The 22,360-nt window shown below is 33.6% G+C and overlaps 2 long non-coding RNA genes and 1 pseudogene across 3 annotated transcripts; 2 read left to right on the forward strand and 1 right to left on the reverse strand.

Moving 5' to 3' along the window:
* Positions 1-2,238: 2,238 nt before the first annotated feature.
* Positions 2,239-6,206, reverse strand: LOC110724078. Of its 2 annotated transcripts, none has more exons than XR_002511819.1 (2): positions 5,475-6,206; positions 2,239-2,995 (listed from the first exon to the last, which is right to left on the reverse strand). It is a non-coding gene; the product is annotated as an uncharacterized LOC110724078 (long non-coding RNA). The 2 variants fall into 2 exon arrangements; XR_002511820.1 differs by having other exon boundaries at positions 2,239-2,992; positions 5,475-6,197.
* Positions 6,207-9,943: 3,737 nt separating this feature from the next.
* LOC110724088 lies at positions 9,944-12,491 on the forward strand (annotated as a pseudogene).
* An 8,384-nt stretch (positions 12,492-20,875) lies between these two features.
* Positions 20,876-21,707, forward strand: LOC110724109. Its single transcript, XR_002511821.1, has 2 exons — positions 20,876-21,077; positions 21,181-21,707. It is a non-coding gene; the product is annotated as an uncharacterized LOC110724109 (long non-coding RNA).
* Positions 21,708-22,360: the final 653 nt, after the last annotated feature.

Below are 22,360 nucleotides of genomic sequence, written 5' to 3' on the forward strand. Positions count from 1 at the left end.
TTATTCTTGAACATATAATCTAAGTGATTTGATAAATTTCTTTTATGTACCCGATTGAATTGTGTTAATCTATTATGAGAATCAGGTCCGTTTTAAATGAGTATTATACTATTATCACATGTTTAGCATCATGGATACAATTATGTGAAGTTATATATCGTTTGATTTGATTTGCAAAATATTTCAATAGCATGAATCTTTTTACGTATTATATGATTTTGTAATGAATTGTTTATTAATTATGGATCACCAAAGCTCTAAGCACCAATCAAATTACTGTTAAAATTAAGCTAAGAAAAGCCGATTAAAATCTAGTATGCAATTAGTGTATTAGCGGTGTTGGTTGAGTTTTGACAGGAGGTATCATGAAGTCATTATGTTTAATAGGGAAGTTCCTTATTTAATTTATTATATTGAATTTTATTTTCACAAAATATACAAGTACTTATTATGGCCTTTTAATACATGTTACTTCGTATATATTTATGACGTACTCCGTATTGTTTTGTTATGTTATGTGGGGTTTGATAATTTGATTATGGGTTTGACCGTATGATTATAATTAAAAGTTAGTAACTCACCTTGGTAAGTGTGTTCTATGATAGCTTATTTGTTTGTAGTACTTGTTGATTTACAGTTCCTTTGATTCTTCTAATTTATTTAACTGCATCAACTATATGTCTCCCCATTGATGTTGAGTTATTGATCTCCTGAAGAGAACAAATTATGAAAAATAGATCTAATAATAACTACATACATATGGGTTAGAAACCTTCTGGAACAATCTAGAAATGTCTAATTAAAGAATAAAGTTGAGACACCATTGTGTGAGAATAATATTCGTATGGTCCAGAAGAGCCATGAGCAAAATATGTAATTAGTTTAATTTCTTAATTCATATGAAACTGAAAAATGAAATATATATGATATCAAGTGTTGCCATGAAATTATGTTTGGATAATGTGATCAATTACTAATCATCATTTTTTAGTATATATGACCTCCAGAAGAAGGCATACATCTAATTGTTATGATAATTCGAAACAAAACTATCGAATGAAATAGTGGTAAACACTTGTATTTTTTCCACAAGTATGAAGAAATAAAGATGACTCAATAAGTCCATGTGAAGATTTGAAGATTCAAGTTCAATGTGAAAGGATCAATCATCAAGAAATGGTGTTCTGCTACATGAAAGAAGTTATCCAACCATATCGCGTCGGATTTATCGCACTCGAAGATTTCGCGATAATACGTTATGTATTCATCAGGGGGAGAAAATACGCGCTGCACTCTTTTTTCCTTCACCATGATTTTGTCCCACATTGGGTTTTCCTGGTAAGGTTTTTAATGAGGCAGCATTGCAAGCGTATTACGAAGAATGATGTACTCTTTTTCCTTTACTATGTTTTTATCCCACAGGGTTTTTCGTAGTAAGGTTTTAACGAGGCACAATCTTCGATAATGGACATCCAAGGGGGAGTGTTATGAAATATAGTGTGGATGCCCATTGTACTCCTTGTATTATTCTAGAATATTCTAAATAGGTCGTCTAGGGTTTATATTCTTATCTAAGCAAACCCTATTTATATTATATTTATATATATACCCCAATACATGGAATAGAAAAAACTGATCGATTCTCTCTCAATCTCTCTCAAATTTCTCCTAATTTTATAACATAAAGCTAATTATTTGAAGTTTTTGTCGATTTTCTTATCTGTTTTTTGTTTCAATATAGTGATAAGTATTAGACTTATGTACGAATGAGATAAATTACAAGTCTATATATGATGTTTGATACACAATTTACAGCTATTCATGTAAAATAATGACTATTTAGGGGGTTAGGGGTTTGACCGTTTGATGCTGATAATCATGATATGTTGATATGGGTTAATAATAGAAGATGATGTTAAACATCAAAGGTATAGCTCTGCTAATATAGATGTGTATTTTTTTTTTTTGGGTGCTATTATAGATAAAGTACTTCTATATGGGTATGTATTAGAACATATTAGTCAAAAATATCTGAAATAATTTGAACATAACGACCATTATGAACGGATTTAAGGTGGGAACGATACGTTGATACTACTACAGGTCTATAGTAGTTCTATTACCATCCAAGGGCAAGGGAAAATACTACTACAACAGTATAGATCAAGTTCAAAAGTGATGAATTCATTTCTAGAAAAAGAAAAAAGAAAAAAAAAAAAAAAAAAAAAAAAAAAAGGGTGATGAATGCAAATCAACATTAACCTCAATCAAAATATTGTACAAGGGAAACCAGCAGGGAACAATTCAGATTTGCAGCAAACAACATTATAAGAAATTAGATATTCACAGTTTCCAACATTTTTACACTCCTATTATCACAGGAAAAAAAGAAAAAAAAAACTAAGCCTGAAGTAATTCTTTGTGAAATTACAAAATCAATCATCTGAAATTTGGTCAGACGATAAATTCTCTAACACATCCTGTCAGTCTGTGACCCTGTCAAAACTCCAACTATAATTCTATAAATAGATGTTAAGACACCAATTTTATACATTTTGTCAATAGCATATGCAGATTATGCACTCGTCCTCTCCCTCCGGTCTGTACAGCTAAGTTGCTATGCAAAGGAGCAATTCCCACCAGAATAATTGCGGTTGTGAAAAGATACTTTCCTGATTTTCATCTTGAACATCTATAGCATTCATGAGAGACTACAACTACATGAACATCAAAAGTGATCGTGACAGATCTACATGCATCAGTCGTCATGTTCATCTTCTTCGTCAAGAGACTTGTGAGATCCTGAACCCAAACCTAGACATTTCAGGAAAGCTTCTTTTGCAAAATCAAAATAACGGCATGGGTGGAAGAAACGTTTTGAAACTGTGGCAGAAGGTAAATCCTTCACAGAAGAATCCCTTTCCCCGACACACCTCACTCTGTTGCTAGGCGTGGTAGTAATTTCCCTCCTGGAATCATGATTTCCAGCTACCTGCTGATATAACTAATTTTTTTAATATTTATTACATAGATTCAGAATTCTAAAGCAAACAAGGAAATTGGGAATTCTATGAAACCTTATGTAGAGAGACTAAATATATCTGTATGACTGTTCGTAGCTTTTTCTCCCCAAAATTATGAGATAAACCACACTCCGTCAATTCCCCCCCCCCCCCCCCCCCCCACACACACAACGCTCTCCTTCATGTCATCTCTTGAAGGAGAGATTGGAGAAAAGAAAATAGAATCAATGTAAACAGAACAACTACACACATATGGATATATTATCATTCACCCAACCAACTTCCAGAACATGTCGACCAATTACTCTTTACCAAAGATAAGCACTAGAACTAAGCTCTCTTTACCAATAAGACTTTTCCCAAAATTAATCTTTTGCAGTGAATTTCATCCAAAGGTCTTACTTATCATCTCAGGAGAAATCTGTTTGGTGAAGCGTGTATCAACTTCATTGTTCATAATAATAAAATCTTACAAGAGATGTAGGCTAAGTTCTTTCACCTCAAAACCTCTTTTAGGAACAATTGCATCATATCTGAATTTATAAGACCTAATCTGAACTTATCTTTGCTGTCAAAGAAACTGGTAACCCTTTATTCAAACTTGTCACAGCTTACCTGATTATCTTCAAATGTCAAATTGAAATTACTACGAGAGAAATTCCCAACCAAAGGAATAGTTGTCTTATTGCACATGGTCTTACCACTACGATAGCAAAGAGGCTCTATCTAACACTCGTGAAAAGAATTTCCTAGGACTCTCAGTATGAAGGTGACTGAATGACTTAGTACTTTAGTACTTCCACAGAAATATGGAGTACATTAAAGGAGAATTCAGAGCGTGAATCATGATATTCATAAAGCAGCTCACTTTGAACTTTCTAGGTTTACATTCAGGATACTTCCAAGAAATTTCAACTAGTATATTCTAGCAAGGACGAAGTGGGAGAATTTGTCTCCATGCAGCACACAGCAAGCCTGTCCATGAATTCACATGGAAGAGCACAATGGAAACAATAATGTGCTTTATCAAAATTATCACAATGACAACTAACAATTCAGCCTATTTCATAAGTCACATTTTTTTAGAGGGCATGTGACATTTAGGATTAAAATCCAGATGGTGATAAATGCATATACTACCGAAACACTTAATCAACCCTGGTGACAAAATCTATTATGACCAATATCAACCAAGCAAAAACAAAATCCATATAGATAAGCTCTTTTGAGGACCTATATCTAATTGCATATATGTTCATCCCTGGTTATATACGAAATTCCTTCATAAAAAGTATAGGTGAAGGCGGCAAAGCAAAAGTTGAATTACAAGTTTCTCCACTAACCCCCCCCCCCCCTCCTTCCAAAAGGAGTTAAAAACATAGGGGGGGAGTTTGGTCTCTAGCTTGGGTTCAAAATATATAGTTAGAAACATAGAGGGAAGGTTCAGTTACTAGCTATGATTCAAAATAAAATGTAAAGGGAAAATTTCGCTCATTAGCTTTGATTCAGAGGAGTTTGATGACTAGAAGTGCACGACTGCACATACCATAATATTCTAGATAAACCTAGCAATCACAGTCCAGAACTCTTGCATACATAGGAAGTTGCATTAACAAACTTGAACATTATTAAATGGACAATTAGCCATCCTAGTAATTTGATGAAAGAACAGGCAACCAAGAGGATTACTTCCATGGCTATCAGGTTGATCATCTCCTTTTTTCCCCCTTCTACTATTAATATCCCAGGGGGGCAAACGAAGGATTCGGATGACTATAATCCATATTTGGCATGTCGGGATCATCACGAAATCATACTGAATCTTATAGACTCTAGGTTTAGCTGTATCAAATGTGCAACCTGAGATTATGTCTTCCATATGATTTCCTCTAACCTACACCATTAAACAATTAAGAAAGCTCCTGTCTCATCCCATTCATATCCTCAAGAACAAATCATAATAGTACAACTTTTCTAAACTGCCTTCTCTACCAATTTATATTAATCTTTGTTTCGAGATCACGAAAATGAAGCCCATATCAATACAGCAGTAAATTATTGTTATTGTATATTTGCAAATTCTACAAGTCCACATCTTCATCTTTCTCCAATATACCCCCAACAAAATCCAACATTTCCACAAAAACTCAGTTCAAAAATTAAGGGTCAGCAATCAGCATTGGATTATTTTCAATCACAAATCATTCCACAACATTCCTAACACCCTGATTATTCTCACCTAATTAAATTAGCTAATCTCATCTCAACAACTTATAATCAACCCAAAACAAAATACCCAGTAAATTAGATTATTTCAGCACATAAACATCTCAAATTCAACTCAAAAAAAAATGTAAATTGATCACAAACTTTTTTTTTTTAATCTCAAGAACTAAACCATACATAATATAATCACACAAAAAATAGAGAGAATGCAGATGAAATTCGCACCTGGGTACTTGGAGAACAGCTGGAAGAAACCTTCAAATCCGAAGAACTGCTTGTAGATGAAGAATCAAGAACAAAAATATCAAAGTAAGAGAGCAAAATTGTGAGGGTTAGAAGAAACATAACCAATATTTGAATCCAAATAAGCCATGGGATTTTGAAGTTTTCTAGTACAAAATCATCCCCAAAATCAAACATATTTTTTACTTCAAATCCCAGAAAAAATTGGGGAAAATTTGGTGGGAATTGAAGATTAAAAATAAGAGAGCAAAAAGTGGGAAAAGGGTGGGCAACTAACTAGCTGGTGCTTGGTGGGGTGGTGGGTGAGGAGAGAGAAAATGTAAACTAGTGGGGTTTTTTAGAGGAATTTTGTTTTGTTTAAGGAGAAAGTTCATGTGATTATCAAGTCAAAACCCAGAAATTATTGGTGTTTTTGGTGTTGTTAATCAATTTGATTGAGTTGATAAAGAGGATAAGTGGTGATGATGTTGACAGCTTGTAGATGGTTCAATTGTAGCAACACTCCTACTTGATCACGTACTTGTAATTGAAATTACCGCTAGAACTCCTAATTGTTCTAGGAGTCTCGAACTCGGTAGGTTATGAGTAGTTTTGAAAAATGTGTTATAGGGTTATAAGCAAAATGTTTATAATCGTTATGAAACCGAAAATTAAAATAATTAGAGGATGAAAGTATTTAACAATTAGTTAAAATGACTGTTCATGTGATCGTATAGTCGGATATCGAAATAATATTTTAAAAATCAAAAAAATAATTAGGGTAGCAATCTGGATGATAATGATGGGGTTGTTTGAGTGTGCTTGTTCAAATTCAATGATAGTCCAACTCATTCAAGTAGCCTTAATATTACGGCTAGAATTCCCTACATAGTCGTTGCTCCCACGTCACGCTTTTTTTATGCTTAAAATTTGGTGCATTTTATATTTGTAATTATGGGCTTTGTTTGTTTGCTACTAGTTTTATTTAATCATGCAACAATTATTATGGGCTTGTGAGGCCAATAAGGGTCCAACTTCATTATGTGTTAATAGTGTTATGCAATTCTTATTTTTTTTCTCTTTGTGTAGATCTTGAGGAGAAATTCTGGTTAATGCTACCTCCGTTTGTTATTAGTTGACACGATTTGACTTTAATACTATTCACGTACTCCCCTTTGACCTAGTTTTGTGCTTTATATATAATAAAAAATATAATTATGTGGGATGTTGTTAGATTCATCACAATATATATTTTCTAACTATCAACTGTTTATAAGTTTTGCTTATCGGTAATTAAGATATTAATGGTTGAATTTATGCATTGGCAAACGTGACTAAAGAAGTTATGTGTTGTATTATCATATCCTATACCTATACCAAAATACTTATTCATTGGTATTTACAAACGTGAATATTTTATGTTTTGTTATTATTACTCGTAAAGTCGTAATAGAATTTTTGTTGGTAAATTAAGATGATACCATCAACATGCAACTATATACCAAAATTAAATCCACTAATGACTCAAATTACTAGAGGCCGAGAAATTCTTCGATCTTGAACAAGAATGTCAAAATTATACAAAAAATATTACAAATTACAAGTGCTTCCTAAGAGTTAGGTTTATCTATAGGTTCGATTTTTAATCTATTTGGCTAATGTAGATCTCATTACTCTTTTTAGCTTATTAGATATTTTTTCTCATTTTAGAATCTATTAATGAGCAAAAAAAATTACTCAATGTACTTACCTCTATGTACAACCAAGTGCATTTAACACTTTATATTATCTCGCTCTTTAGAGATCAAAGTTGTGTGAATATGTCAAGCTATTAGTTGAAATTAATGAACAACTCCTTGTAATCCGGAGACGTTCTCATTTTCTACTCTTCAAATATGCAAAATTACAAAGCATTTTAGTATATATAATATCATAATTTGTTGTTTAAAAAAAAAAATCATAATTTGTCATTTTCTTCTTGTTATCTATAGTATTCTAGACTAATGATTGAACATTAATTTTCGATTAAAAAAAATATTAAGAAAAATCTAGAATGGATAATCATAATTGTGGGTCACAATACACAATCAGCTTAAAAAAGACATAAACATAAAGAGGAAAAATTAAAAATTAAAAATTAAAAAAAAATTAAAAAATAAAATAAAAAAGTGGAATGACATACATGATTGGGAAATAAAGGGGCACTATATAGATTGTTCAAAAAGATGGACACAAAGTACCATCAAATCCAACTACGAGTACCTTATTATCATCTACCGAAAATTACTGTTACTTTACCTTTACATGAATTGAAATAATTATGTGAGTTAATAATCACCTTAAAAGCATAACAAAAGTAAGAAAAAAGTGATATACACTTTATCTATACTTATATACTACCTCCGTTAATTATTATTTGCAACAAAAGAATATTTTACATCTCACAAATAATACCCCTTTGTTACAAATAATAGTTAACGGAGGTAGTATTAAAGGGTAATGCTAAGCATATAAGCATTTAATATACTTCCTTTTTAAGTATTAAGTTGGAAATTTATCAACAATTCACAAGTAAATCGGAATAATAAATGTTTATTTATTGTATTTTCTTTCCATTTTTAGCTTCTTATATATTTTTTTCCTATATTAAAAGATGTTCCTAAATTATTTGCAACGATTAAGTATTTTTCCTCTTTATTTATGTCAAATCGTTGCAAATAATATGAAATGGGGGTAGTATGTACATTCCTTTATGTGTGTGAAAGACACAATTACAATTTTTTGCATGGAAATTTGCATGTGGACATAAGCTACTGTTAAACCAATTAATTTAATTAATCGGAAGATCAAAAGTTAGGACTGATTTTTCATATTCGTACAAATCTAATTTTTAACATTCACAATTACTTTTGTTTAGTATTTGTACAATGAAGGAAATGATTGATTGGTACACTCGAGTGTATGATGTATGATATGATGATGATTGTATGTATGAAGCTAAGGCTTTATTTATTTGTTCACCTTAAGAAATTACTTTCACAACTAATGAGGTTAGATCAAGTTTAGTTAGATTTTGAATGAACATACAATAAAAATTTGGACTAAGTTCAACGCGACAACACACCCTAAGTCATTTGTCAAGTAATTAATTTTATCTGTTGTGAATAAAGTAATCATTTTTATTTCATGTACACTAATTTTTAATGTCGTAAAATGACAGTCAACCCCAGCCAGCTTACAAACCATACAAAAAAAAAAGCAGTACTGTATTACAACTAATTTAGCCCTCGACATAATTATGTGTGTTGGCAATGATTTTTTTTTTTTTTTTTTGAGTGAAAGAGGCATGGATTAATTAGTAGTACCAAGGTTAATTACATGACCGTACCCTCAGTAAAAGTTGGGACATCACCAGCATAATCAAGACTACAGTTGATAAAGTTTGAGCATCGCTTACTTTCAAAAGCTACATTACAGCATGGAGGGGAGTGGTACAAAAGACCAATTTGATGCATAGCCTCCAAGTTACATCTAGCATCTTTCGCGATAGAGTTTGCTACAACATTGCCTCCACGATCCTCAAAGGGCATCTCCCTTAGCAGGTCCCTGCATTTTAGAATCAAGAGGAAATACAAGTTGATCTTAAACTAGTAAGGGGGCAACTAAATCTAGATGGACAAGAAGTGATGATGTTGATAGGTCTTGTAGATGGCCTGGTTCAGTTGTACTCCAACACTCCAAACTCGACCACCCCGCACTTACTTAGAATCTCATATTCACCCCTGTTAGTAATGGATGATTATAGCTGTCAAAATGTCTTGCATTCAATGATATCAATAATTATTTAGGTAAACTCGATTCGTATTTTAACGGACTATTATATAAGACTCTTAAGATTAAGGGGAGTAATTAATAAGGATATTTCACCACGAAACCCTTGAGTTAAATAAAGTAAGTTGTTTGCTTACCTAGGTTTAGGCAATCGATTTTCTAGTCTATAAGAGTGATATGAACTTGAATAAAAAAACTAATCAAACTCTAAAATTGATTAAAAGGTTGTTAAAAAAATAATTTAAAAGGTTTGAATGTTACTCCTAATACTCGACAAATTTACTTGAAAAGGACATTCTGAAATAACACGACGTTTAGTCAAAACAGGATGGGTTGTTGATGAGATCCCCAACACGAAATTAACCCGCCTAAGAAAATAACCAATAAATTATGAAATCAATGATAAATATTTTGAACAAACCTAACATTTTTTGCCAAAAGTTTTATATGGTTGGCCACATCGTGTGACCTGACCGACCAAGTAACCCATGACCGAATAATCCCTAACCGATTGAGTAACCCTTAAATAAGTAACCCCGACCATACGATGTTGCTAGCCTCATAGAAAACATACTTTTTTTTTCCCATATATTACATGACATTAAATGGATACCGAAAAAGTATGTTAGTGTCAAGAATTTCTTACCTACAAGTATTAAATTAAACATGTCAACAAAACAAAATGTAAATCTCTTAACCTTATTATCTTCTACTTGTACTTCAAATTATGTAGTTTGATTCCTCAGTCTCCTCACCTTGTACCACTTCAGTTTGCCGGCAGCGTTATCGTGCCAAATTTCTCCTCCTGTGCTGTGCAACTCATTTGGTATTGTACTTTCTCTATCACTCTTCTTTAATTCATTCCATTTTGTAGGAATTTGTAATTTGGTACTATAATTTCATTTTCAAGAATCATCCTTTTAACTTAATTACTTTAAATTAGTGCTATAATGCTATACCCATCATTTCAAGTTTCAACAGTTAACTTAGATTGATTGATTATTTAAGAAATAATAACATTTTCCCGGATTCTCTTGCAATTAATTTGTTTGTATTTTGCAAATTATGGAACTAATGTGGAGTAATTTATCAGTGATTGATCTGATGAAGAACTCATTTGTGTAAATTTTCAATTTTTTTAGGGTTTTAGTGGGCATCAATTTGTGGGTAAAAGATGAGCAAAAGAATGATTGCCCTTGGTTTTGAAGGTTCAGCTAATAAGATTGGTGTTGGTGTTGTAACCCTAGATGGAACCATTTTATCGAACCCTAGACACACCTACATTACCCCTCCAGGACACGGGTTTCTTCCCCGAGAAACCGCCCACCATCACCTTGAACATGTCCTGCCTCTTGTGAAATCTGCTCTAACCACGGCTGGAATAACCCCGGATGATATTGACTGTCTGTGTTATACCAAAGGCCCGGGGATGGGTGCTCCCTTGCAAGTTTCCGCGGTTGTGGTAAGGGTTCTTTCGCAGCTGTGGAAGAAGCCGATTGTTGGTGTTAATCACTGTGTTGCTCATATTGAGATGGGGAGGATTGTTACAGGAGCGGTTGATCCTGTTGTGCTGTATGTTAGTGGGGGTAATACACAAGTGATCGCGTATAGTGAGGGGAGGTATCGGATTTTTGGGGAGACCATTGACATTGCTGTTGGGAATTGCTTGGATCGCTTTGCTCGAGTTTTGACACTTTCAAATGATCCTAGTCCAGGATATAACATTGAACAGGTAGAATGAGCTCCTCTTGTTAAAAAGTGTCTCTTGATTGTGTTATCTCTAATTCTTTGTTTGTATTGAAGATATATATAGGAGTATAACAACTGCATTATTAGTGATGATGTTAACATAGTCCATTGTTGTGATTTATTTTGTTGGTTAGTTGCTCTGTTGGATAAGTATCAACACTGCATTAGTGGCATTACATTAATTATACTCGTAGTTTATAGTGAAGATCATCAACAGGTAGGATTCCTTTATCTTGCATGATAAGTGGCCAAATGTTAAGAACTTTGAGTATTTAGTTCTGGTGTAATATTTGAGCATTGTATTAACATTTCATTATTGCATTACTCAACTTTATGTGGTCACTTGCAAAGAACAGAGAAGTTAACAATTTACAAATACTTTCCTCAAGATACTTTACCACCTCAAATCAAATAGGGGAGTTTAGGCTGGAAGCAAAGAAAAATTTTACATGCATATACAAAAGACGTGCATTCTCATCTTTGGTGGTGTGCTCTAGATATAATGGTATGATACTCAGATACTGTAATCAACTTGTCATGCTCCTCTTTTACATCGCGATTTTAATTTGTATCTGTAAATTGTTAATTGGCCTTTTTCTGTTTATGCCCAGCTTGCTAAGAAAGGTGAAAATTTCATATATTTACCATATGCTGTTAAGGGAATGGATGTTTCATTTAGTGGCATATTGAGCTACATCGAAACTACAGCTGAGGAGAAACTACAAAGCAATGAATGCACACCTGCTGACTTGTGCTACTCACTGCAAGTATGTACTTGTTTAGTGTCTGCTGTGATGTGTCATTATTTTTTATTTATAATTTGTTATATCTGCAAAGTTTGAAATCTGTGAATTAATTTCTTTGTATCTGGTGGCTGGTGTCCTAGGAAACTCTCTTCGCTATGCTTGTTGAAATAACAGAAAGAGCCATGGCTCATTGTGACGCAAAAGATGTTCTCATTGTTGGGGGTGTTGGTTGTAATGAGCGGTTGCAAGAGATGATGAGGATAATGTGTTCTGAGAGAGGTGGGCGGTTATATTCTACTGACGATAGATATTGCATTGACAATGGAGCCATGATTGCATACACTGGTCTTCTTGCTTATGCTCATGGATTATCTACCCCCCTCGAGGAATCAATATTTACACAAAGATTTCGAACTGATGGAAGTACATGCAGTTTGGAGGGAGAAAGAATCCATCAACAACATTACAAACAGTTAGGAAAAAACCACAACTATGTTAGGTACGCAGTGCTCTGAAGCAATAGTTTTACTGGATCAATACTTTTTTTTTTTTTCCTTGGCGAACCAATTGAACTTGTAAAGTGGAATTTTTTTTTTTAAATAGGAAGGGGAATACACGATTTATTGTAATGTTGGCATATGTATATAATTAGATGATATCAATCATCAATAAAAAATTTCTTATGTTTGTCAAATTAGCGTTCTGATCTTGTTCTGATTCATTGACAGTTCCTAGAAGCATCATTTGCATGATATGGCATATGGGTATAAACTATAAGAATCAAGATGGTTTTTGAAGGGAACTTTTCTCATCTACCTTTGTGAAGGAGTTGAAGACACTATCTCAGGTCTCATACGTGTGCAAAGTATCCTCTAAACCCCCATGAAAATATTTTCAAAAGATAAATTTTTATGCTCTGGATTTAGGGATCAGAAGTGTGTTATATAGCTCTCGACAGTCCATATACTGTGTTAAAATACTACCTCCATTTCATATTATTTGCAACGATTTGACATAAAGTAGAGAGAAAAAATGTCTAATCGTTGCAAATAAAATGTAACGAAGGTAGTATGTAAGATAAAAGAGCACAGATTTAGGGATTAAAATAGAAAATTGTAGCTTCATAAGATGAAGACCCAAAAAATCTTGTTAAAAAAAAAAAAAACATCAAATGTTGAATTGTAATTGGAGTGGGCTGATAAGTAACAATGGGCTTGTATGCTACTTGTCAGACCAATGGTGTAACTGGATTTGCTAGAGTCGGCTTCATATCTCCAATTCTGGTTCTCTCTCTCTCTCTTTTTTTTTTTAATTTTTTTTTTTTAATTTTTTAATTTTTTTTTTTATTTTTATTTTTAGACAAGAAGTTCAATCAACAAGGAGCAAATTACGACCTAAGAACAAGTTCTTTGATTATGTGCCATATCATTTCTTTATGCTTTGTCTCTTTGAGTTTGTCACATTATCAAGTTTTATGTGCCATATCATTTCTTTATGCTTTGTCTCTTTGAGTTTGTCACATTATCAAGTTTAAATGTTTAATACGTAGTATGTAAAGTGCAAAAGAGTCAACTCACATGTACCAAATAGTGAGTAGGAGTGACTATGTTTTACATGTGGCCATATTGATTTATAAGAATAATTCTTATTTATAGATATGAGTAACCCTATTTATTCATAAGAGTAACCTCATTTTATCCCATTAAAATAAGTCTAATTCATTAAAGTAACTCTAATAGTAGTTTAAAAAAAAAATCACCAAATCTACAATACTACTTGTATATTAGAACAATAATAATATAATATTAATGTGTACCAGAAAATGTTCATGTGATTGTAAAGTCGGATATAAAATCATCTATACTAATATATTAAAAGGCGTTTCTAATAACGTACATGTGTCACGTAAGCTCCCCTCATTACGCCACGTCATCCATTCAAGTACCCATAACGCCACATGGCTCTCCCCCCTTACATTGATTTTCATTACACGTCATGCACATATAAATAAATAAAAAAGTCCTCCCCAAGATTTGAACTCGCAACTTTTAATTCAAGAACTAAATATCTTATCACCCAACTATGTAATTCTTTATGTAATTTTTTGAATACAAAATATTAATATGTAGCAAATGACAATATGAATAACAAATTTAATTACAAGAAAATTAAATCATAAATTATAATGTATATTAGTAATAAGTTAATTTCATATAATAATCCGGGGCATCGCCCGGCCCAAAAACTAGTTTAAAAAAAATGAAAATATGATTAATGATGAGGTTGTTTGAGTGCTCGTTCAAATTCAATGATAGTCCAACTCATTCAAGTAGCCTTAATATTACGGCTAGAAGTCATTGCTCCCACGTCACGCTTTTTCTATGCTTAAAAAATAAATATTGGTACCCACATTTTATATTTATGGGCTTGTTTGTTTGCTACAAGTCTTTTAAAATCATGCAACAATCATTATGGACTTGAGAGGCCAATAAAGGGTCCAACTTCATCATGAGTTAGGCTTAGTCCAATTCTTTTTTTCTCTCCTAATTCTATGGTAGATAGGTCTTGACTCTTGATGAGAATTTATGCTTAATATTAAATTGTGCGTAGTATCACCCTAATACCAAAATACTAATTCACTGGTATCAACAAATCCAAAATTTAAGTTTTGTTGGTATTAATAGATTTTTTTTGTTGGTATTAATGATATCATCAACATGTAACTAACTAACTATATACCAAAATTTAAATCATCAATGACTCAATTAAAGGCAAAGAATTTCTCAAGTCTTGAATAAGAATGTCTGACTTTCTATGAGTTAGGTTTATTCATAGGATTGATTTTTAATCTATTAGTCTATTAGTTGAATTAATGAACAATTTATACTTTGGAGACGTTCTCATTTTCAATTCTTCAAATTTGCAAAATTACTCTTACATTTTGTCATATTTCTTGTATCTTTAATATTCTAGACTAATGATTGAAAATTACTTTTCAATGAAAAAAATTAAGAAAAATCTAGAATGGATAATTATATTTGTGGATCACAATCAGCTAAAAAAAAGACATAAACATAAAGAGAAAAGAAAAACAACAGTGGCATGACATACATGATTGGGAAATAAAGGGGCACTATATAGATTGTTCAAAAAGATGGGACACAAAGTACCATCAAATCCAACTACGAGTACCTTATTATCTACAGAAAATTACAGTTAAAATTTACTCGTAATAATTATGTGATTATGCAAGTTAATAATCACCTTAAATTCATCACAAAAGTAAGATGAAAGTGAAAATCCACTTTAATAGGTTAAAGTTTTTCTCCCATTTATTTCATTAGTACACTGCACAGATTAGACCACATCAATATAGTAATATACTAGTTCTTTGCCCGAGCAATGCTCGGATATTCATAAGAAAACAAATTATTTTTATATAAATTACTATAAGTTTGAGAAGTATCTATTTATGTTATCAAATTATTATAGATTACATACGGTAATTAGAGTACTTATCTCTAATTTTAGTTTCATAAGATCTTATGAATTTAAAATTGAGTTAATGTCCTTTTTAGAATAGAAAACGAACAATACATATTTTAGGTTGAACTCAATAAATAATTACGTTGCTAAAATTAATATGTTGCTAAAATAAATAATTATTTATTATGTAGTATAAAATATTAAAGTCTATTACTCCCTTCGTTTTTAAATATTTAATCCATTTCTCCATGTGCAAAGTTTTAGGAGAAATTGGAGAAAATAATAAAATATAGATGTAGTGAGGTTAGTGGTAGACTGGTAGGTAAATTGGAGAAGAGAGAATCTAAAGGTAATAAAACTGGTTCTCACTAGTTGAAAGAAATGAATATATATAATATTATAAAAGTTTTCCAAATAAGAAAATGGAGCGAGTATTTAAAAACAGCCGAAAGAGAAAAAACAAACAAGTATTTAAAAACAGAGGGAGTAATTATCATAGTTTCATCTTAATTTACTGGGAGTGTGAGACTTGCTTTACACTGCTTCATTTTCTTTATCAAATATTAATTACGTAGTAGTAAATAATGTTAAAGTCTATTAATTGTTGTAGTTTCATCTTTAGTGGGACTTATTTTACACCCTCTCACATTCTTTATCAAATACGGAGTATTAATTACGTAGTATAAAATATTTAAGTCTATTAATTATCATAGTTTCATCTTTACTGGAACTTATTATACATCATCTCATATTAATTATGTAGTATTAAAATATTAAAGTCTATTAATTATATAGTTTCATCTTTACTAGGACTAATTTTACACCCCCTCATATGCTTTAGCATATATTAATTACATAGTATAAGTCTAATATTAATTATGTAATATAAAATTTTACACCCTCTCACATTCTTTAGTAAAGTCTATTATCTCACCTCCCCTGCCCTTGTGGCTCTCTAAAAAAAAGGAATATTTTCATCTTGGACTAATTTTACACCCTCTCACATTCTTTATCACGAGATTATAGCAATTAGGAGTAGCCAATGGAAATTAACGGCCAAGGCGGCCATATGTAGCATGTGCATCACAAATTAAAGATATGAACAACTTTATTACAAAGAGTAGATAAGGTTTTTGTACATTGCTTTATGTGAAAGATAGACACGATTACAATCTTTTGCATGGACATCAGCTACTGCTGAACACACAGTTATATTTAATAATCTTAATCAAAAAGATGAAAAGCTAATTAATTAATGGAGTAAAGTAAAGTGAAACGATCAAGATTATAGAAGAAGATGTCTTCATGCAATGTTGTAAAGTACGTGTGAACTATGTAGGAAAACTACATACCTTCATAATGTCAAGGTGGTTGTCTAATAGTAGTGGATCATCATGTCCAAACAAATATAAATACTAAATTATATTAGAGATTTTGATTTGTGTTTTGAGTATTTTCTTTGTTCTCATGTTAAATGGGCGGGATTTAGGTCACCTAGTTGCAAGGTGGGATACCAGGGGTTGTGATGAATATGTATGTCTTGAATCTTTCCCTCAAAGTTTTTTTATTTGACAATGGATCTTGATCGTTATATATCCTCTGCCGTGTTTGTTTAAAAAAACAAAAACAAGTGAGTTAGAAAAAGCACCCGAGCAATCGCACCAAAAATTCGAGGGATTTTTTCCCAAATTAAGCTTTATACGGAAATTATTTACGAAATTGGTCTTGTGGCAAAAGTATTTCCCAAACTAAGCTTCTGAGGTGAAACGCTGTCTCGGACAGCGTTTTACACTCAGTTTTTTTTTAAAAAAAATTCAAGACACAAAACGCTGCCTCAGGCAGCGTTTTATGGTAGTTTGACTTTTTTCAAAAACTTCGTATTTCATACCTGTTTTATACAAATAAACGCTGCCTGAGGCAGCGTTTATATCTTTAAATGAAACGCTGCCTCAGGCAGCGTTTAATGTACAAGCATAAAACGCAGCCTGAGGCAGCGTTTCTTGCGGGAATTATAACGAATTCCAGGCCTTTTTTTCTCAATCTCTTTCACGCAATTTACACTCTCTCTCTCACTAACTCTCATTGTCAGCAACAAAGAACCACAACCGTTGCCAACGCCTCCCCTGCCGTGCCGCCGCCCCTGCCGCCGCCAAAGTGAACGGAAGTTGTTGCCGGCATTGTCTCACTCACTCTTTAAATCCGGGTAAACCCTAAATTCGTAGTACATTGTTGAATTTTACATTGAATAGTTGGTAGTAGATAGTTGTTGTATATTGTAGCAAATTGTGATGTAAATTGTATTAATTTGTTGCTAATTAGTAATGAAATGTGATAAATTGTTGATAATTATTGATGATAATGTGGTACATTGTTGAGGAAAAATATAGACGAAAGTGTTGATTAAATTGTCGACGAAATTGTTGATGAAATTGTCAATGATAATGTGGTTTGTTTTTTATGAAATTCTTGATGAAATTCTTGATGGTAATGTGGTCTATTATTGTGAAAAAAATGATAAAATTGTTGATGGTAATGCGGTATTAGTATGTTGATAGTTGTATGCGGTACTAAGAGTTTATGAAATTGGTGATGAAAATGTTGATAATGAGAATGGACTTGTTTCATTGTTGTCATATTAGCTACACATGTAGGTTCTCGAAATTTGATATAACTTTCCATTATCGAAGCTATGTATGTTATGTATTGTTAAATTAGGGTTTTTTGACGTTGTTTTAGAATTCGATTATCCTTAAATGTGTTTTGGTTGGTATGTAGAATATGGCTTCACAAAATGTAGTGTTGTTATGCCGGTGGGGAGGTGAAATTATGTGCGATGGATCAAATGTTGAGTACAGTGGAGGGAATATGGAACTTATAACACTTGAACCGAACATGACTGTGAATGATCTGATGAATGAGGTTCACAGTAGAATCGGCTCAAACCCAATGAATGCTGAACTGAACCTTAAAATGAGGTGTGAGACTGGGCATGGGGTTCAACTTTAACGCAGCATACGATGCTCCCCCGCTCCCTGAACCCGATCAGGCATACGGTTGTAGGTTCGTAACATTATACTTGTGTACTCAAATTTTGTTATAATTAGCTAGTACAACTTCTTAAATAAATTGTTGCCACAGGTGGGTGGTTCCCAGACTAACACATGCGTATACAGCGAGAGGTCTTCTCTACTACCGTGACGCCCTCGATCGACTCTCGGATGAACAGGTGGAATCTTGCACTAAATTTGTAATCGTTTGTTTACTCTTTATACTGTTTATTGGCATTGCTCTAACCTTTTCACGATATATCCTTGTTGCAAATGACATGGGATCCCTATTCTGCTGTGTTGGTAGAGGCCATGCCGGAACACTTGCTCGAGCATCGTGCTGAGTGGCTTGCCAGGACCCCCATGATCTGTTTCGAGGTCGTGGAGAGCCACCTACCGGACCGAGTGTTGCGACAGTTCGGACTTCACCAGCCTATCCCTATGCCCTGTGACACTAGTATTCGCCTCCACGGCATTGACCGTCGTGGAAAGTTGGAGACAAACTGGGCACTGGAGCATCATCAATTCTTTGAGCTTTGGGACCAGCGGTTGGAGTCCATCGTTGACGGTCACCTGTTTCAGGGTGTTATGGATCCGCGTGATCCTTACATGGTATGGTACAGGCAGATTACACGCCTTTTCATCAACCCTACCTACACCCCACCGTCCACGCACTACCATCCAGCTTATGATGTTATCAGCGGACTTGTGAGTTTTTTCAGTTTCTTGTTTTCCAAAATTATTTGAAATTCTATATCATATTACTAATTCATGGATGATTACTGCAGGCGAGGGATATGGGTGCGATGGTTGATGCACTTTCAGATGCCTTAGCATCCGTACCCACCAGAGCCCAGGTTGAGCGGGTGCGAGATATGGGCATACATAGCTTGCAGAGATATGGCCATGGCCATCTCGTCCACCCCAGGGACGATCATGACCCCAACTCCTTCCATTCACAGTTCGACTTCGGACAGAGTAGTGGTGGAGGTCATACTTCGGGCTCTACACAGGCAGAGGATTACTTCATCCATAACACCGCTCCGGCCACAGCCAGGATGACTCATCGTCTCGCCAGCTGACTCCTCCACCGTCCCGAGACCCATTCACAACCATTCAGCATTACACGAGGCGTCCGAGGCGTGTTCGTAAACGGACGGAGGACACACAGAATAGAGATCAGTTAACTCCAATACATGAGTCCGGATAGTATTAGTTAGTTGATCCTTTTGTGGTACTCAAATATTTAACAATGTTGTATATAACGCTTACATTATTAATACAAGAAATGTTTTCTAAATGACTCTCTGTACAATTTGAAGTTTATTTCCCTTATTTGTCCGAATTTGACTTTTGTTAGTGAAACTATATCTTTTATATTCGTTATATGTATCAAGCAGCATATATTTGGTCTCCTGCACTTAAAGTGCTGTTTCACGATGGTTATCATGCTGTTGGGGTTGTTTCCAGTGTTTGATGGTTGTCGGTGGTGGTCGATGGTGGTGGAAAGGTTGTGGCTGGTGGTGGGAATGCTCTTGCGTTGTTTAGGGTGTTTTATGGTAGTTTATGGGTGGTTGAGAGTGGCGGGCGGTGGTGGTGGGGGAGGTGGTTGATGGTGGTGGGGGTGGTGGTTAATGATGAGGGTGGTGGGAATGTCCTTGCGTTGTTTAGGGTGTTTTGCATTGCATAGGGGTGGTCGAGAGTGGCGGCCGGTGGTGGTGGGGGAGGTGGTTGATGGTGGTGGATGGTGGTGGGGGTGGTGATTCATGGTGGGGCTGAGCTGATGCTGCTGGGTGAGGGTTATGTGTAGGGGCAGCAGCAGATTGCATAAACTGCTGGTGATGCAGTGTAGCAGATGCTGCTGGTAATGCAGTCTAGCAGAAAAAACGCTGCCTGAGGCAGCGTTTTATGCTTTAACATAAAACGCAGCCTCAAGCAGCGTTTTATGCTTTAACATAAAACGCTGCCTCAGGCTGCGTTTTATGCTTCAAATAAAACGCTGCCTCAGGCTGCGTTTTATGCTTCAACATAAAACGCTGCCTCAGGCAGCGTTTTAAAGCCCATATACATATTGCATAATTTGGCAAAATATACTAGTATATTTTGCCAAAATACATACCAACAGGTCAACAAGGTAAAACGCTGTATGAGACAGCGTTTTACTTCTTGAATTTTTTTTAAAAAAAAACTGGGTGTAAAACGCTGTCTGAGACAGCGTTTCACCCCATAAGCTTAGTTTGGAAAATACTTTTCCCACGAGACCAATTTGGTAAATAATTTACCAATAAAGCTCAATTTGGAAAAAAATCCAAATTCGAGTTATTTTAGGATTTCCAAGTATGTCTTTTTAGTTTATGTACACAAATTCCTAATGTTGTAAAATGGCAGTCAACTCCAGCCAGCTTACATACCCTACAAATAAATAAAGTAATGCACTATTAACTACTGATGAGTACTACAATTACTTTAGCTTTAGCCCTCGACATAATTAAGTGTGTTGGCAATGAATTGAAGGACCATAAATGTGAGCATATTATATATATATATATTTATATATATATAGCTCAACAGAGAATTGAAGTTATAGCACCAAACTTCTAGTTCACAAAAAGAAAAAAAAAACAAAAAAAAAACCTTCTTTCTTAAAAAGAATGAAAATCTACATGAAACCAAACATGAAACCTTTACTTAGGTTTCTTGACTTTGGTTGTTTTTCATCTCCGACTACAACTTCAAACAAAACTACGGTTAGTGTTTTTGTATCCGTAAATGATTTCAACATCTTTGTCTTTGGATTATAGGTTGCTTTTTTACTCACAATTTTTTGTTAAATTAAATGATGTTTTACAGGAAAAGATTGAGGTTAGAAGCAGAGCAATAAAGTTTAAACGTGGCTTTAGAACGCCACCAAAGCCACGACCTGATCCAGGAAGAGGTGGACAAGTTCACGCAGCTGCTGCTTAATCATATTGTACATATGTTCGGAATTAGATGTCACGTTGATGGTGTAATTTAAACTAGTATTAAGCCAATAAGGTGACGATCAAATCAAGACGGAGGTAGTAGTTTTCTCCCATCTCAAGTTGGAATGATGGACTTTGTTTGCAGTTTTTGATAGCTAGTTAATAAGAAACTTTCGTTTTTAGACATTATTGTAAATTTTCTATTTATATCTTTTAGATGTGGCTCATAAAATCCTATAGTTTTGAATATAAATTTTCAGAAAATCTTCTGAAAAATGTAATCCCACCCTGTAATCCTGTATCACCTTGGGGCTGAGGTACACAGTACATGTTTTAAAAAAAAATAAAAAAAAATAAAAAGCAAAGAATGTATTTATGTATGAAAAAATTAAAGGGAGCTTTCATTTAATTTCCTGAACTTTGAGCATAGTTTTTGATCAGTAACGTACTAGTGTAATACAGATTTTAGTAGCATGATTGAATCAAAATAATTTTTCCCTTTTTTATGTACACCGACAAATCTGTAAGCCCAAAAGAAAGAAAGAAAACAAACTTCTAATTAAATCGGATGTACAATAAATATTGTCATCCGTTATAAAGTTATCCTTAAAATGAGCAAAAGTTACCCTAATATAAATAAAAGTTACTTACAAAGTATACTTTATTGATAAAAATTTTGTAAAAAATTGTAAAAATAACCCTAAATTTGATTAAAAAAAAATGACCCTCGATGTATAGTAAATTTTCTAAGGAAAAAAAAAAAAAAAAAAAAAAAAAAAAAAAAAAAAAAAAACCTCACGATGTATAATTGTATATCTTTCATTGAGCGTGTATCTTTTATTGCTAATGTGAGCAACCACACAGTCCACAAGGACCACAATCATCTAAAGTAGGTACATTTACTATATAGACCTAACTATGAAAATTTGTCTATCTAACAATCTATACTCTCTTAAAGATTCGATTAATTATGAGAAAAATATGGACGGTGCATTTAACACGGTGTTTTGTTGTCGTTAGCAAGGTGAAGGGTATTTAGGACATTCGGCCCGCTAGTAGTTGCCCAA

Source organism: Chenopodium quinoa, unplaced genomic scaffold, assembly GCF_001683475.1.
Source record: "Chenopodium quinoa cultivar QQ74 unplaced genomic scaffold, ASM168347v1, whole genome shotgun sequence".
Classification (NCBI taxonomy): Eukaryota; Viridiplantae; Streptophyta; class Magnoliopsida; order Caryophyllales; family Amaranthaceae; genus Chenopodium; species Chenopodium quinoa.